At 36.0% G+C, this 16,887-nt stretch overlaps 1 long non-coding RNA gene and 1 pseudogene across 2 annotated transcripts; one reads left to right on the top strand and one right to left on the bottom strand.

The window, feature by feature from the left end:
• LOC145793758 (uncharacterized) overlaps positions 1 to 16,887 on the top strand; it is a 54,884-nt pseudogene that overhangs the window by 35,770 nt on the left and 2,227 nt on the right.
• LOC114289218 (uncharacterized) lies at positions 11,681 to 16,765 on the bottom strand. Of its 2 annotated transcripts, none has more exons than XR_014333418.1 (6): positions 16,619 to 16,765; positions 16,346 to 16,394; positions 14,846 to 15,165; positions 14,289 to 14,572; positions 13,603 to 13,697; positions 11,681 to 11,781 (listed from the first exon to the last, which is right to left on the bottom strand). It is a non-coding gene; the product is annotated as an uncharacterized LOC114289218 (long non-coding RNA). The 2 variants fall into 2 exon arrangements; XR_014333419.1 differs by having other exon boundaries at positions 14,289 to 14,324; positions 15,078 to 15,165.

Genomic DNA, 16,887 nt, shown 5'->3' with positions numbered 1-16,887 from the left:
TGAACTTTGTTGATTTGACAGTGACAGTTGTAGTGTAAGACGAAGTCAGATGGATAAAAGTTGGATAAATCAGCATAGGTTGCATCTAGAATATATAGAAGGGGTTAAGGAATTTGTTAAAATTGCATGCCAAAATAATCTTCTATCCAATAAAGTCACATGTCTATGTAAACGGTGTCGGAATGTCAAACTAGTAAAGAAAGACCTTTTGGGGGAACATTTAATGGTCAATGGGTTTATTCCAAGCTACACCAGATGGATTTTTCACGGGGAAGATTTATCGGCGTCTGTGCCATTGAATGAGAATGTCAGCGATTCGAATGATGGCGATGAAGTCAATGAAATGATATATGAGGGGTTCGGACTTCCTCCACCAAGCTTGGTTCATCTTGCTAGTAATAAGACAGGAAGTTCTAATATCGAACTAGGCCCGGATAAGAAAACTGAAAGATTTTTCAGTTTATTGAAGGAGGCCGAAAGAGAGTTGTATCCAGAGTGTCACAAGTTTTCAATGCTCTCATTTGTTGTTCGATTATTGCATATCAGGTGCCTTAGTGGATGGAGCGACAAGTCCTTTACGATGTTGCTTAAACTTTTGAAGGATGCATTTCCAAAAGGTGAAACTTTGCCAAAGTCGTTCTATGCAACGAGGGCACTCCTTAGGGAATTAGGCCTCGATTATCACAAGGTACATGCATGCCCAAGAGATTGCTCACTGTATTGGAAGGAGACAGCTAGTAGGGATGATTGCATAGTGTGTCAGACACCTAGATACAAACAGTTTGAGGGTGAGAAGAATGATTATAAAAAGAAGCAACAAAGAATTCCCCAAAAGATTGTGAGATACTTTCCTTTGATTCCAAGGCTTCAAAGATTGTTCATGTCATCCAAAACTGCTTCATTAATGAGATGGCATGCGGAGGGCCGAATTGATGACGGCAAAATGAGACATCCTGCTGACTCTCCTGTCTGGAAAAATTTTGATATTTTGTATCCCAAGTTTGCGAGTGAACCTCGCAACGTCAGACTAGGTTTAGCCGCGGATGGATTCAGGTATTCTCTGGTTGGTCTTTTCTAGAAAAGAAGAATTTGGGAATTGCTAGTACCTTGGAGAAACTCAATTCTTCCCAGGCTTGAAATTTCTATATATGGAAGGTTAGACTTTAGATCCATTGTTCCCCCACCAGATCTGATTACCCTTTTTCATTTTTCACATCTTCCCCTAATTCCCACCTTCAATTTGCTTCTCTTAATGATTTTACTTTGTGTTTCTTTTAATTTGTTTGTTTTTTCAAAATAGATATTTGATTGGTGTTTGTCAGGCATTCCATTCTGCTCAGCTTTTTGGAATTTAATCTATTCTTTAGGCTATTCCCACCTCTAATTTTCTCTTGATTTACTTTGTATTTTTGTGTTTGTTTTCTAATAATGTTATAGAGCAATTTTGACAGCAAGAGAATTCTGTCATATCATATCATTTTGTATACTTCTTTTCTATGCAATTTTTTTTTTCAATGACACTGCTAATAATGTTATGGCCACATGATAATTTCAGTTGCATTTCACTTTCATATGTTATATTCCCACAACTTATAGAGCATAGCATCATTTGATATCATACAGGGAGAAGAAACTGGAGAGCAAGAATGTGACAGTGGAGAAGTGGTGGAGAAGCCTACTGAAACCATCCAAGAAGAGTTTTATTGGGCAATGCTAGAAGAACATGAAAGAAGGGAACATTAGGGGAGGAAAGAAGCGGCTAGAGGTGCGATTAGGGAGGCTATGGCGGCTAGTTCTATAATCCTTTTTAGTTTCACAATTTTCATGGGATATAGGCTTGTTTGATGATTGTTTTGAGTATTTTTGTTGTAATTGTTCTAGTGAACTTTGTTTTTAATGTTTTGGGATTCTGTTTTTGAAAACCTGGATTGTATTGTGTATGAAATGTGCAATTAGTTAAATTCTTTGACTTTGTTTCCAAAGTTGTAGTATGAACAGAGAATGCCAACTTTGGTATTTTTTTTCATATTCTTTTGTACCACCACCACCAGCAGCAACAGCAGCATAGGTGGGGGGAATTGATATTTCATTTAATAATAATAGTAGTAATAGTAAAAATAAAAAAACAAAACAAAAGTGGCGTTTTTAGGAAAATGCCACTAACTTTGCTATTTTTTGTGCTACATAGCTACGGGTGGGGTGGGGGTGGAATTGATATTTCATTTCATCATAATAATAATAATTTTTAAAAAAAGAGTGGCGTTTTTTAAAAACGCCACTAAATGACGTCATTGTGACGTCATCCGTTAGTTTGGGACGGAAGTTGAGACGGATGTCAAAGATTTTGCGGCGCTTTAAAAAACGCCGTCTAATAGTTTCAGCGACGTTTTGTAAACGTTGCAAAGCTATTGCGACGGCCGTATCAACGACGAAAAATTTAAACGTCGCTGTAACATTTAGCAGCGTTTTTCAGGGCTTTAGCGGCGTTTAATACTCATTTTTCCTGTAGTGAGAGGACACCAAGTGAGTGTGCAAGAATACGAGTCCCAATCAAAGAACGAAAATCTATTTTCAATTTGGAATTTTTATGGGAGAATTGTGTGTAAGGACATCATCAATGCCACAGAAGATTTCAATGATGAGTATTGCATTGGGGTAGGAGGGTCAGCAAGAGTTTTCAAAGCTAAGCTACCAAGCGGCCAAGTTGTTGCGGTGAAAAAGCTGAGCACCACAACCGAAACAATGGAGATTGAGGATCGCAAGAGCTTCACGAATGAGATAGCAACATTAACAGAAATAAGGCACCGAAACATTGTGAAACTCTATGGCTGTTGACCTCATGAAAGGCACACATTTTTGGTTTATGAGTTCATGGGAAGAGGAAGCTTGGCAAATGTGTTGAGCAGTGATAAGGAAGCAAAGGAGTTGGATTGGTTCAAGCGGGTGGAAGTTATCGTTGGACAATTTTCACTGTATTTAAATTAATTAAATTTTGTTGTGTACTAAACAACAACCAGAATATAAAGAAATAAAGGAAATGAGAGAATTTGTTTGATTACAAAAATCAAACTCGAAATAAAAATAAAAATAAATAAATAAAAACAGATTTTATTTTGTTACAAAAACAAAATTAAAATCTGATTTAAATAGATAATAAAACACTGAAAATAAATTAAAGAACTTACTTGATTTAATTTCTTCGAATTATAATCTGATCAAGTCCAGTGTTTGACACTGTGTCCTTAAGACAGATTCGTCCTCTTCACAGTGCTTTCAGAAATTGGACGTCTATCTCCCAGGATGAAATAATCTACTACAAACAATAGCAGCACTACAAATTGTTTGCCTTACGAACACACTAAGTGTTTACACTTTTTCTTTAAAAAAATAAATGCAGCAAAATGCAGAGATTTATAGCAGAGGATGGAGTACGAAAATTGGAGTAAAATCCAAATGGGAGGCTAGTCTTTATAGATGTAAAGGTGGCTGTTGGTTTTGAATTGAACAGGTATGAAACCTGTTGGTTTTGAATTCAAACAGATTTGAATCTATTGAGTTATATTTCAAACAGATAACATAACGGGAATGGCCCTGTTTGGGTGTGCAATAATACCAGACTGGTTTATTTTGGGAAGGGCCCTGTTTGGATGTATAGTAAAACCGAACCAGTTTAATTTTGAATTATGGATTTTATTTTACTAAAAAATAAAATTAAATTCAAATGTTTTTGACCCAAAAATATTAATATTGGGCCGAACAAGCCCAACCCAACCACACAACACGCACCCGCGCCCCAGCCGAGCCCAGCCCGCCCGACCGGACGGACGACGGCGGCACGAGCGTGGTGATTTTTGGGTCCAATGGGTCTAACCCATTTTGCCCATAACCTCTCCCTCTAAAACACTTGGGTACCCCTTGGGGCACACCCCAAGTACCAAACCCATGCCTTATAAACCCTTTCAAAACTTCTCACCAAATCAATGTGGGACAAGCCAATTTACAATCTTAAGGAATTTCCACCAAAGCTCCATTTCCATGGAGCACACTTTGGCTTTAATTTCCCATTCACTTGATAATGGTTTTGAGCAACCAAATATATCACGTGAATCACCACGCGGCATAGAACGCGTTACCACTTTGACCCGTGAAAATCGACGCACGGGGCCCACCTAAAAAATAGACTAAACTTAGGAAAAAAATTCTGGTTTTATCCAAAATTTTATAACCATTTCCAACAATCCCCCACATGAATGGAATTTGATGACAACGGAAATGCAACAATATGCAGACTATCGAAAAAGTATAAGTCGAAAATATCTTGCATCAGGATAGGTAGCTTTCGGCCTTGAACCTTCCCTAGTGATAACCTATCGGACTTACTGGCTAACCAATGGACGCGATGCCTTGAATTGTTCAACCGTTTGTGTAAGCTAAGACAATAGATTTCACACAAAACATCTTCTAACACGTCGTGGTTCTCACTGTTGTGTTCATTTTGGCCTTGAACGCTCCTGGTTTTCATGAATGTTTCTAGAGAATTTAGCCTTTTCATTCTCATAGAACCGGCCCCAGTTCAACACTCATATAGGTGATTCTTATTGTGAGTATCTCCTTATACTCGTCTTGATTTATTCCTCAATCAAGATATAAGTAATCATTAAAAGCAAAGCTTATCCTTATACCCCTGCATATAATATATGTTACAAATATCACTCTCACCATAGGAATGGGTAGGGAATTTGTAATCCCTTGGTGATTTCTGGCGACCCATACATAACTTAGTTGTCCCTTTGAATTTAGTTCTTGGGATCTCCAGTCATATAAGTAGGGTTACCATTATGACGACTCTTATGTAATAGGCTTTAATCCCATCCCCTTCGATGAACTATACACTAGCTCTTTTGTCAAACCTTTTGTTAACGGATCCGCAATATTCTCTTTAGATTTTATATAATCTATTAAGATTATTCCGTTTGACAACAATTGCCTTACGGTATTATGTCGACGACGAATATGTCGTGACTTACCATTTTACATATGATTCTGCGCCCTGCCTATTGCAGATTGACTATCACAATGAATGCAAATAGCTGGCACAGGTTTTGGCCACATTGGAATGTCTTCTAAGAAGTGACGAAGCCATTCTGCTTCTTTTCCTGCTTTGTCCAAAGCAATGAACTCGGATTCCATTGTGGATCGTGTGATGCAAGTTTGTTTCGTGGACTTCCAAGAAACAGCAGCGCCTCCCAGAGTAAAGACTTATCCACTAGTGGATTTTGAATCTTTTGTATCTGATATCCAATTTGCATCACAATAACCTTCAAGTACTGCTGGATATCAAGGAAAGTTCAAACCATGATCACGAGTGAATCTTAGATATCTAAGAACTTGAATGATCACTTTCCAATGGTCTTCTCCGGGGTTACTAGTGTACCTACTCAATTTACTGATAGCATAAGCTATATCAGGACGAGTACAGTTCATTAGGTACATTAGGCTTCCAATGATTTGGGAGTATTTTAACTGAGACACTACATCATCTTTATTTTTCGATAAATAAAGGTTAACGTCTATAGGTGTTCTAGCTAAATTCATATCATCCTTGATAAATTTACCAAGAATTTTCTTAATATAATGTGATTGAGATAATGCATGTCCGTCAGATGTTTTAGTAATATTCATTCCTAATATAACATCTGTGACCCCCATATCTTTCATATCAAATCTTTTGTTAAGCATTTGCTTAGTTGATTTGAACATGTTTTGACTGCTTCCAATGATAAGCATGTCATCCACATAAAGACAAACTATGGCATATCCTTGGTCAGTGTTTTTAACATAGACGCAATTGTCACATTCGTTTATCTTAAACCCATTAGTAAGCATTGCATGATCAATTTTTTCATGCCATTGCTTAGGTGCTTGTTTTAATCCATAAAGGGATTTTACAAGTCGACAAACTTTCTTTTTTTGTCCTGATACTACAAACCCTTCAGGTTGCTCCATATAGATCTCTTCATTTAGACCACCGTTTAAGAAAACTGTTTTAACATCCATTTGATGTATTTCTAAATTAAACAACACTGCTATAGAAAATAAGCATGCGAATGGAAGTTATGTGTCAAAATAGTCCAGACATTCCTTTTATCTATAACCTTTAACTACAAGTATTGCTTTATACTTGTCAATTGAACCATCTGCTTTCATTTTTCTCTTGAATATCCATTTATATCCAAGAGATTTAGAACCTGGTGGAAGATCCACCAATTCCCAAGTATGATTTTGCATAATGGATTCAATTTCATTATTCACGGTCTTTTTCCACAAAGGTGCTTCAGGACCTGTCATTGCTGCCTTAAAGCTTTGAGGTTCATTCTCTAACAGGTATGTCAGAAAATCTAGACCAAAGGATTTTGATGTTCTCGCTCTCTTACTTCGTCTTGGTTCATCATCAGTTAAATCCGGTTGGTCGAGACCATTACTAGTCTATTGTGTTTTGATTGTCATTAGTCTCTTGACTTTGTGTACAATCATAAGTTCTTTTCTGTGAACTTAATTCTTGTCCTTTCTTATAAGGAAAGACATGTTCAAAAAACACAGCATTCCTTGACTCTATAATAATGTTCACATTTATATCAGGTATTTCTGATTTATAAGTCAGAAACAGATATGCACTACTATTCTGAGCATAACCAATAAACACACAATCTACTGTTTTTGGTCCAATCTTAGTCTTTTTAGGAACAGGAACTTCAACTTTTGCCAAAAACCCCCACACTTTTAAGTATTTGTAGAAAGGTGGTCGACCTTTCCACAATTCATAAGGAATGCTTTAGTTTTCTTGTGGGGTATTCTATTAAGAACATAATTAGCAGATAATATTGCTTCCCCCCACAAGTTCTGTGGTAAGCCTGAAAGGACGATGCATATCAAACGATGACGCCAGGAAGGACCAATGCAGCAGTAATAGATCCGGCTCATATTTTAAAATCAACCGCCAAAATTTAACCAGAAACATTTTGGGTCGCCATTTCGTGCCACTGCTAGTGCTTCGTCCTTGGTGCCGGCTGCAAGTGCATCCCGATATATATTGTCTTTGTTATTCTGGTTAGCGCAGCGACTCCTCTCATGGAATTCAACCCATTCCGTGTAATCCCCGTGTTTGGAGATGTATTCCAGCACATTCTGTTGGTTGTACGCCCCTTGTACATTCGGATGGAAATGGCGACTAGTTCGATCGTGAGTAACATCGAAGAACCGTTCATTCTGCGTCTGAAAACGGTATGGAAATTGGACAAGAGCATGGAGATGTTGTTGCCCGTCCTCGTGTAATTCATGTGCAACCCTCACATAATTTGGTGGTCTGGTTGTGAACAGCTCTCTAATTTTCTCTAACAATCTTTCTTTAGGTATAGAACATCGGGCATATGTGAGGAAGATGTTCTTGTTTTGGACTCTAAAACGACGTCGCATTGATGCCATAATTCACTCTCGATGACGTCACTTACTCTCTCGGATGATGCAAGTCACTCTCTGAAAAACTTTACTGCTAGAAGAGAGTTAGGGAGTGAGTTATATAGGTGCCCTGGAGCGTCCCACTAATATTACCTGGGACGCTCCCCCCGCGCCACGTGTCGTCCCCCGATTGGTGCTCCCTTCCACATTTTGAGGCGTGTTGTCAACTAGTGTCTCCGCTCCGCGCCCAGATCTGCGGCCAGGATTAAAAATCTAAAAAGGCAAGCGCCGCTCCCCGATCTGCGGCCATGATTAAAAATCTAAAAAGGCAAGCACAGGCGGAAAATTATATAAGCCAAAATAATTGGGGGAGTTTGAATTATTTTGCAAATGGATCGCGGAGATCTAGGCCAATTTCGACGGTTGATTTTAAAATACGAGCCGAATCTATTACTACTGCATTGGTCCTTGTTGGTCGTCGGCGAAAACAACGCCGAAAATTTAATCCGGCTCATCAACGCCTTACAGTGGCAAGAAGATGCTCTTTTCGCCGGTCTAAAATAAAATACCGAAATAATATCTGATTACAAAAAATCAAAAAAACAAACCACAAATTAATTTTCTAGTTACTAAAACCAAAAAATAAATTATAACACAAAATCATTTTATTTTTCTTGTTACTAAAACTAGAAAATACTGTAATTTTATTTTTCTTGTTACTGAAACTAGAAAATAAAATACCACAATACTATCTAATTACAAAAATCAGAAAAAACACAAAATAATTTTCTAGTTACCAAAACTAGAAAATAAATTAAAACACAAAATAATTTTATTTTCTTTATTACTAAAACTAGAAAATAATATAATTTTATTTTCCTTGTTACTAAAACTAGAAAAATAAAATACCAAAATAATTTTCTGTAACACCAAATAATATTCTGCAATTGTTAATGACACCAGTATATTACTACTAGTTGTCAAAGAAAAGAGACAGTATATTACTACTATCTGTCAAATAGCATAAATCACTATTTATTTTTCCAACCAGAATATTACTTTGAAAACACAGAAAATTAAATACAATGAAGATACCAAAAACAAAATGTAAAATCTGTCTTAAGATTGTTGGACAATCTTCACTATATTTAAATTAATTAAATTCTGTTGTGTACTAAACAACAACCAAAATATAAAGAAATAAAGGAAATGAGAGAATTTGTTTGATTACAAAAATCAAACTCGAAATAAAAATAAAAATAAATAAATAAAAACAGATTTTATTTTGTTACAAAAACAAAATTAAAATCTGATTTAAATAGATAATAAAACACTGAAAATAAATTAAATAACTTACTTGATTTAATTTCTTCGAATTATAATCTGATCAAGTCCAGTATTTGACACTGTGTCCTTAAGACAGATTCGTCCTCTCCACGGTACTTTCAGAAATTGGACGTCTATCTCCCAGGATGAAATAATCTACTACAAACAATAGAAGCACTACAAATTGTTTGCCTTACGAACACACTAAGTGTTTACACTCTTTCTTTAAAAAAATAAATGCAGCAAAATGCAGAGATTTATAGCAGAGGATGGAGTACGAAAATTGGAGTAAAATCCAAATGGGAGGCTAGTCTATTTATAGATGTAAAGGTGGCTGTTGGTTTTGAATTGAACAGGTATGAAACCTGTTGGTTTTGAATTCAAACAGATTTGAATCTGTTGGGTTATATTTCAAACAGATAACATAACGGGAAGGGCCCTGTTTGAATGTGCAATAATACCAGACTGGTTTATTTCGGGAAGGGCCCTATTTGGATGTACAGTAAAACCAAATCAGTTTAATTTTGAAGTATAGATTTTATTTTACCAAAAAATAAAATTAAATTCAAATATTTTTTACCCAAAAAGATTAATATTGGGCCGAACAAGCCCAACCCAACCACACACCTGCGCCTAAGCCCAGCCTGGACAGACGGACGGCGCGCATGGTGATTTTTGGGTCCAATGGGTCTAGCCCATAACCTTTCCCTATAAAATACTTGGGTACCCCTTCGCGCACACCCCAAGTACCAAACCCATGCCTTATAAACCCTTTCAAAACTTCTCACCAAATCAATGTGGGACAAGCCAATTTACAACCTTACGGAATTTCCACCAAAACTCCATTTCCATGGAGCACACTTTGGCTTCAATTTTCCATTCACTCGGTAATGGTTTTGAGCAACAAAATATACCACGTGAATCACAACGCGGCATAAAGCGCGTTACCACTTTGACCCGTGAAAATCGACGCACGGGGCCCACACTGCTGCAAATCAAGGATTTAGCGGCGTTTAAAAAACGCCGCGATAGGTCCTAAAAACGCCGTCAAAACATTTTGTGACGTTTGGCGCCAAACGCCGAAGACGCGGCCGTCGCTATAACTTTATGGCGCTTGAGAAACGTCACTATATGACTATAGGCGGCGTTTTCTAAAAACGCCGCTAAAAGTTCTACAAACATTAGCATGACGTCACCATGCTATTTAGCGACGTTTTAAAACGCCGCCGTATCTCTTTTTAAAAGAAATCCAGCCATTGGTGTGATATTTAGTGACCTTTTTAGAAACGCCGCGATAGCCTTGTTTTTTTTTAATTTTTTTTTTTTATGTAATTGAACTAAAAAATCCCTATAATAAAACTGAAAAATAACACTTATATAAAGTTGCTATGTTTAAAAGCTTTTCTATTACATTAATGTACATAAAAGTAAGTGGTGCAAGACTCCCAACTTAACATTGCCATTCAACCAACATACATATCCACAAGAAATGCCCAAAACCAATTAAAACAAGCATATCATATGAGCTCCACACATACAAATTCTCAATTGAGTGCTGAAAAAAAAATACAAATCTCTCTCTCTCTCTCTCCTGTAGAATATACAAAAGTTTCTCATCCACATCCTGCAAAGAAAATCAGAGCCAGGTTCGAAATTGAAAAACTGTGTCATAGGCATATAGCAGTTTACAAAGCATGAAAATACATTCGAGTGCATCAAATTTCTTACAGGATCGAGGTTTCCCATAAAAAGGTTAGCTCCAACATCCAAGCTCTTTTTATCTTGATACGCCTGGAACCCAAAAACAAGAAGATAAAACTATTGATCAGATTTTAAATCTAGTTCAAACAAAGGCTCTGAAAGTCAAACCATGAAATCATTAATGATGGCTTCTGTGGCAATATCCTAAGCATAAGCATAAAGAAACAAAAAATGATGCATAACAAGGATATAACATTCCCACCTTATTCACTCTTATTGGCTTCCCATAAAGTTTAATCATATTCAGAACTTTTATTGCCTGCATTGTGGATTTAAAAAATAATAGATAAATAAAATGAAAAAAAAGAACTGATCATACAGCTATGAGCAAGTAGGGAAAGCAAAACTCAAGAGAACAGTAAAATAAATGCAAAGAGCATAACTGATGAACAATAAAGAAAGTACAAAGCAATGAAGCATAAATATGACAAAAAATGACCAAACCAAAACAGACTTCAGCTCCAAAATTGCAGTATAACCTTGAAACATAATATTTATCCAACAGAAGGGAGACCAACATGCTGATAAGACATTCAAAGGTGCAAGTAGCAAGATTTTCCTCCGAGAAAAAACAGTACTCTTAACTAAATGATGAAAACAGAACACCAATTACCTCTGGTGCCCAAATTTCTTCATACTTGCAAGCAATTAGCATTGAACTAATGCCGACCAACTGAAGCTCCCTCCTTGGGACAACATTCATTGAAAGGTACCGATCAACTATGTTAATTGTGAGGTAAAGGGTCTCAGGCATTAGTTCAAACATCCTGTGAACCTCTGTCAACCAGTCTATGAGAATTGATCTCATCTTTGAATTGATTTCAGGCTGTGAATCCATGTAATCGTGAACTCGACTCTCACCCTACCATAATAAATTCCCATTATTGAGCAAAACATGTCGATAGATAGAGAAGGTAAAAAGATAGAAAAATAAAGGCCAAAATAGTACCTCTGTTAACTTGTAGAACTTGTAGATGTCCTCAACATACTCCACAACTGCCAATTCATTATCAACATCTGCTGCATCAATGTCTACTAAGTAACAAGGAATAATATACATATACAAATAGAAAAAGTATGTACAGAGGGGAAAGAATTGATGATGAAATTAAAATTGAGAGAAGTCCACACTAACAACCTTACTTCGAGCAGTGAGGATCGAAGTCAAGGTTTTGACCTCATTCCTAGAAGACCCAACTCGCGACTTTCTTGCAATGACAGCAATAGGCTTTTTCAAGTCTGAAAAATGAAAATAGAAGAAATTCATAGATCATTTTGTTTGATGCAATTTTTTGTTGGACCTTTTCTTTAGATTTAATTGCTACTTGCTTAATATGGGCAGACAGCACCAATTAATCCTTTCAATCGAGAGCTCCAAGCCATCAGCATCCCAAGGTGTCCCACTTGGAGGAATGGGGTAAGCACTGGTTCAGTCGTCAAGCATGTCATCTTTGCTAATATATAATAGTACAACACTAATTTTGTGTATATTTTTCATTTCCCTAAACTATCCAAAGAAAATTAAATTATGCATTATTAAAATCCTTTTACTTCTATATTCATTTAAGGGTAAATGTTCAAGTAAACACATTATTCTAAAGAACTCCCTACAACTGCCTAGAACTCCCAGTTAATTTTAAAAATTCCCCTTCCTAATTAAGAGGCTACTTAGTACACCTCTCTCTCTCTCTCTCTCCCTCTCTCTCTATAATGGGGTCAAATCCTTTTGATGTTACAAGAGTGGCAGCATATCAAGAGGTTTTAGAGGAGAGTTCAGGCATTGGCAAATTATTCCTAGTACATGTGACACTTCTCCTATCATGGCCAATCAGTTCTCTAATGCTCTACTCTCCAACTCCTCATCTGCTAGATGTTTTTTATTCAGCTCTAGGAAATATAATATGTTAATAATCTGTTATAATACATTATTGGTGTTGAGTGATCTATTGATTCATGTGTGTAATGCCAATGGCACAAACTATACACATGGTTCATATTTCAAGAGGTGTTTGAGATGTTACTGTCTTATTTTGTAAAGAACATGCTGCATTTTTGTCATGTAAATATTTACTTTCTTACTAGAATGTTGTGTTTGATTTTATATAATTATTTTTACTACAGATTTTTATATCTCGAGACAAAGGGAATAAAAAAGAAAACAGAAAGTAATCAAAATCTAAAAGTATGAGGCAAAGGCATCTTAGAAGGAAAAAAGCCAAGGCACAAGACTGTCAACAGTCCAAATTTCTACAATTATTCACTAATTTCCTACACGAAATCACTTCATGTCTTAATAGATTTATAAAAGTGAGAAATTAAAAACTAGTGATATTGGTACTTTTACATTGTTAGTTCTTCTTGAAGATAAAAAACTAGCTTGAAGATAAAGAGACAACAGATGTACGATAAAATGCAACGACACAGAAGAAGAAATTAGCAAAGATGAAAGAACTAGAAATGAATTAGAAATCAAGGCATAATTGAAAGAAAATGAACTAGCAGAAATCCTGAGAGAGAGAGAGAGAGAGAGAGAGAGAGAGAGAGAGAGAGTTTCCTGTCATCATATATCCACACTCAGCCTTTAGTTGCAAAAAAAAAAATTGACTAGTAGTGTACACTGTACCCACCTCAGTATATGTGATTAGGCATAAACTAAGTCATAATCAAGTGACAAAAGCAATTGGCTGATGACTGCGTAATGTTTTCCCTTTCTATGATCACACTCCACCACCAGATGGTATGTTTATATTTTGGACCCAAAACTACCAGTTCTTTAATACAAATTTAGCTCATGATAGTCTCCAATGCTAACATGGAGGGGGAAAAAATATCCACTCAAAACTATCCTAGGTCTCATAGCTAGCTATATTCAAAGAGATGCTTGAAATACAAGTAGCCAAAATTGGAAAGAATAAACCTTCTTGATTGGCTTTAGATGTTCATTGCACATAGAATTGGCAGAAAAGATAACTAATCTAATGCATACAATAAACACAGAACAATGCTTAAGATTATGATGTGGACGGCACAGCGCATGCACTTGAAATATAAAATATATACCTGGGCAATCACAAACTCATAGTTGCTCTTAAAGCGCTTCCTTAATTCGCTCTCGGATTTAGCCAGAATATTCTGTGTACTGCCATTACTGATTCCTGATATAAGAGCAATCAAAGCAGTAGTATCAAAATTTATGAGATCAGCTTGACGTTCAAGTCCTTTTGTGGAGCAAATTCAGCATCATTGACATTGACATCCAAGGGGCCTAATTTCATTCTAGAAATGAGAGAGAAGAAAGAGGTAGCCAAGTTGAAAGGAATGCAGTCCTCTCTGGTGGGGGTTGCAGCAGCAGCAGCAGCAGTAGCAGACAGGAGCAGGAGTGAATCCTTTAACCCCCCACTTTCTATCTGTGGAATGGAATCCCTATCCCTATCCCTATCCCTATCCCTTGAAAGATCAACCTTCATTTGAAGGACACATGGAGGAGGAGGAGGAGGAGGTGGTGGAGGTGGATATATCCAGTCACCACCACCCTCTAATTCCTCAGAAAGATGGAAATGGAGAAAGTGGAAACCCAAGTCAGACTTGCCCCAGTTTTTGGGACAAACAACCCTTGAAGCTTACCTTACAGAATAATTCAATCAAAATCATGGATTTTATTCAAGATTATTTTCACTGCTTAAAAAAATTCAATCAATTCGAGAATACGCAATAAACATAACAAATGAAAGAAAAGATTATAATACCTGCTTCTATTGCTGCCACTGCTTCCAGTGCTTCCACTATCAAAGTAATGAAGAAATTTGGGCCCAGCATTAAATCAAGTAGAAATGCTCTACAAATTGACTAGGAATGTTAGGTCGGGCAATAAAATTTCAGGAATGTTGGACCCAACATTAAAATTGAGCTATACAAAATGGGATAGTTAAACAGAAATTTCCTCACAATCTACGACATGAATAAATTGTGCCTTTGCACTGTCAAGTGGAAAGCAACAGTATAGATCACAGATTGCTTTCAAAAGGATAACCTAAAAAAGGCATGAAAACCACATAAAAATTAAGTCTTTAGCATCCACAATTGACAACAATTGAAACTAATAATCTCAAAACTTCATGGACAAAATTTGAGAAAATTAAGTATAGCATAACATCTTCATCAAATTAGTAGACACTGACCATTGAATCTAATTGTCATAAAAATATACTAAACATGAATTCTTGAGGTGTTGCAAAACAGAGAGAAATATAGAACAATCTCAAACTCCATAAAAGCAAACCAAACTACGATGATATTCACTAACCTTATGTAGCAAAGCTTCTCTCTGATATCCCTAACAGTCTCAAAGTCAGGAATCTTACTTACCATACCTTCACTAAAGACTCTTATACTCCAATCAAAACAAAAGCAATTACTGTGAAGAACATTAATGGAAAAAAAAAAATACAATATATTTGTATAAACATAACAAAAATCTAGATAAAACACTATAAAGAGAACACAAATAAAAGCAAAGTGGTAGTCAAAATCTTTACCTGTTTTGCCCCAAACTACAGGATCAATAAAGGGGCCGATCTTGATAGTTCAACCCATTCCCTCTTATCACTAGTCCAATATCCAGATCTGACAATGTGTGATCAATAAGAGTTTTTAAACTTGGAAATAAAAAAATAAAAACTAATTTCTTTGGATCTAGATCAAGTTTAACAAAAGGAGGTACAACAGATTTCATTAACTAAGCTTTTGCTAAATCAAGTGCAGGAAGAAGTGTGAGCCCATATTTTATTTATCTTAACAATGAAATCTAGAGCACAAGACAAGCATGCACATAAGAACATAGTTTATTAATTGATGACATGTTCTTCAGAGTCAAGAATTATCACATGAACTTCACATATGCCTCTGCACGTCATATCATCCTACAAAACATAAAAATGTTTGGTATCTTCTAGAACAACAAGATTCAACAAAACCACAAAGCCTAAATACCTTAACAATCAAAGATGAACTGCCTTAGCTGTCCTACAAAAGCTTAGTTGGTCTATCACATTTTACATAGTAATTCAATAAAATCTTGTTTACAAGTTTCAAGTGGAGCCCTTTCCAATCTCCATCCATCTGTTCTGCCCCTTTACATGTCATCCACTAGTTTCAAATGAAGATAGATAAGTGAAATAAGAAATTCAATAGGCCTAATATGAACTCTAGAAAAGCGATTGCTATAAATGCTTCTTTTTTTTAATTATTTATATATGATCATGTAGACATTAGATTAATAATACTATCATAGCATATGACACCTGGACACCATATAACTGTTCCAACAATTTATTTCAGCTTTCAGCCACTAACATGTGAGAAAATAACACTTACTTTTCTCTTATAAATGAGGAAGTCTCACTAATATGCTATTAGTTCTTTACTTCTTACTTTGTTGGCAAATATTTTCAGAAGACGTGCATTTGATTACAGTCTAAACTAGAAGCAAAAGTTGTGAAGCAAAAGTTGTGAAGCAAATTGATCATTATTTTATCAGTAATCAATAATGAGATTTCTAGATAGCTGAATTGCCTACACTACATCTATATCAGTCTTCATCACTACTGTCAACTGATTAAACCAAACTGGAATTCATAACCCAATAGAGCTCCATAGAACAAAAAAAATATACAACACAAATCTGACTAATAGTAAGTTATATAGAGTTAACCAATTTAGATGAATTGAGACTAGCATTTATTTATATTAGAAAAATACATAGAATGGCAATTACATAGAAGAGAGAATACATATAGAACAGAACCTCTTCAACTGCCTTCTCTCTAAGGCTTCCCCCAATTCTCGATCCTTCTCTGCGCAAACAAAAATCAACAACCAAATCAACATTGTACTTTAACAAATCAAAAATCGAAAATTTACCTAATAGTGATTTGAGCAGAACAATAAGTAAAACTAGAAACGAAGAAGATAATGATTTAAGCAAAAAGTGGAAACAGAGCATAAAAGAAGAGATTCACAGAGCTGAAGAAACATCTAAGAAGAAGAGTTCCAAACAGAGCACAGAAGAACATCTAACCTCTGATCGAAGAAGACGAAGATCACGGATCTGAAGAAGAGTTCCAAATCACGGTGCTCAAAATCGAACTTCAAAATCGCAATCGCTCTGTGCTCAAGAAGAAGAATCACCGAATCGAGAGAGAGAACTTCGTATTGATTCGATCCTCTGCAAAATCAAAACGATTCTCTCTAAAATCATGCAGAAAATTTTGACTACAACCAACTGATTCACTGATTTTTTAGATTACTAGGAATGGCCATTGGTCAATCCATTTCTCATTTTGTCTT

This window comes from Camellia sinensis, chromosome 6 (genome assembly GCF_055761805.1).
Source record: "Camellia sinensis isolate YWXY chromosome 6, ASM5576180v1, whole genome shotgun sequence".
NCBI lineage: Eukaryota > Viridiplantae > Streptophyta > Magnoliopsida > Ericales > Theaceae > Camellia > Camellia sinensis.
The sequence above is the reverse complement of the archived record's forward strand: the minus strand, read 5'-3'. Positions and strand labels throughout refer to the sequence as shown.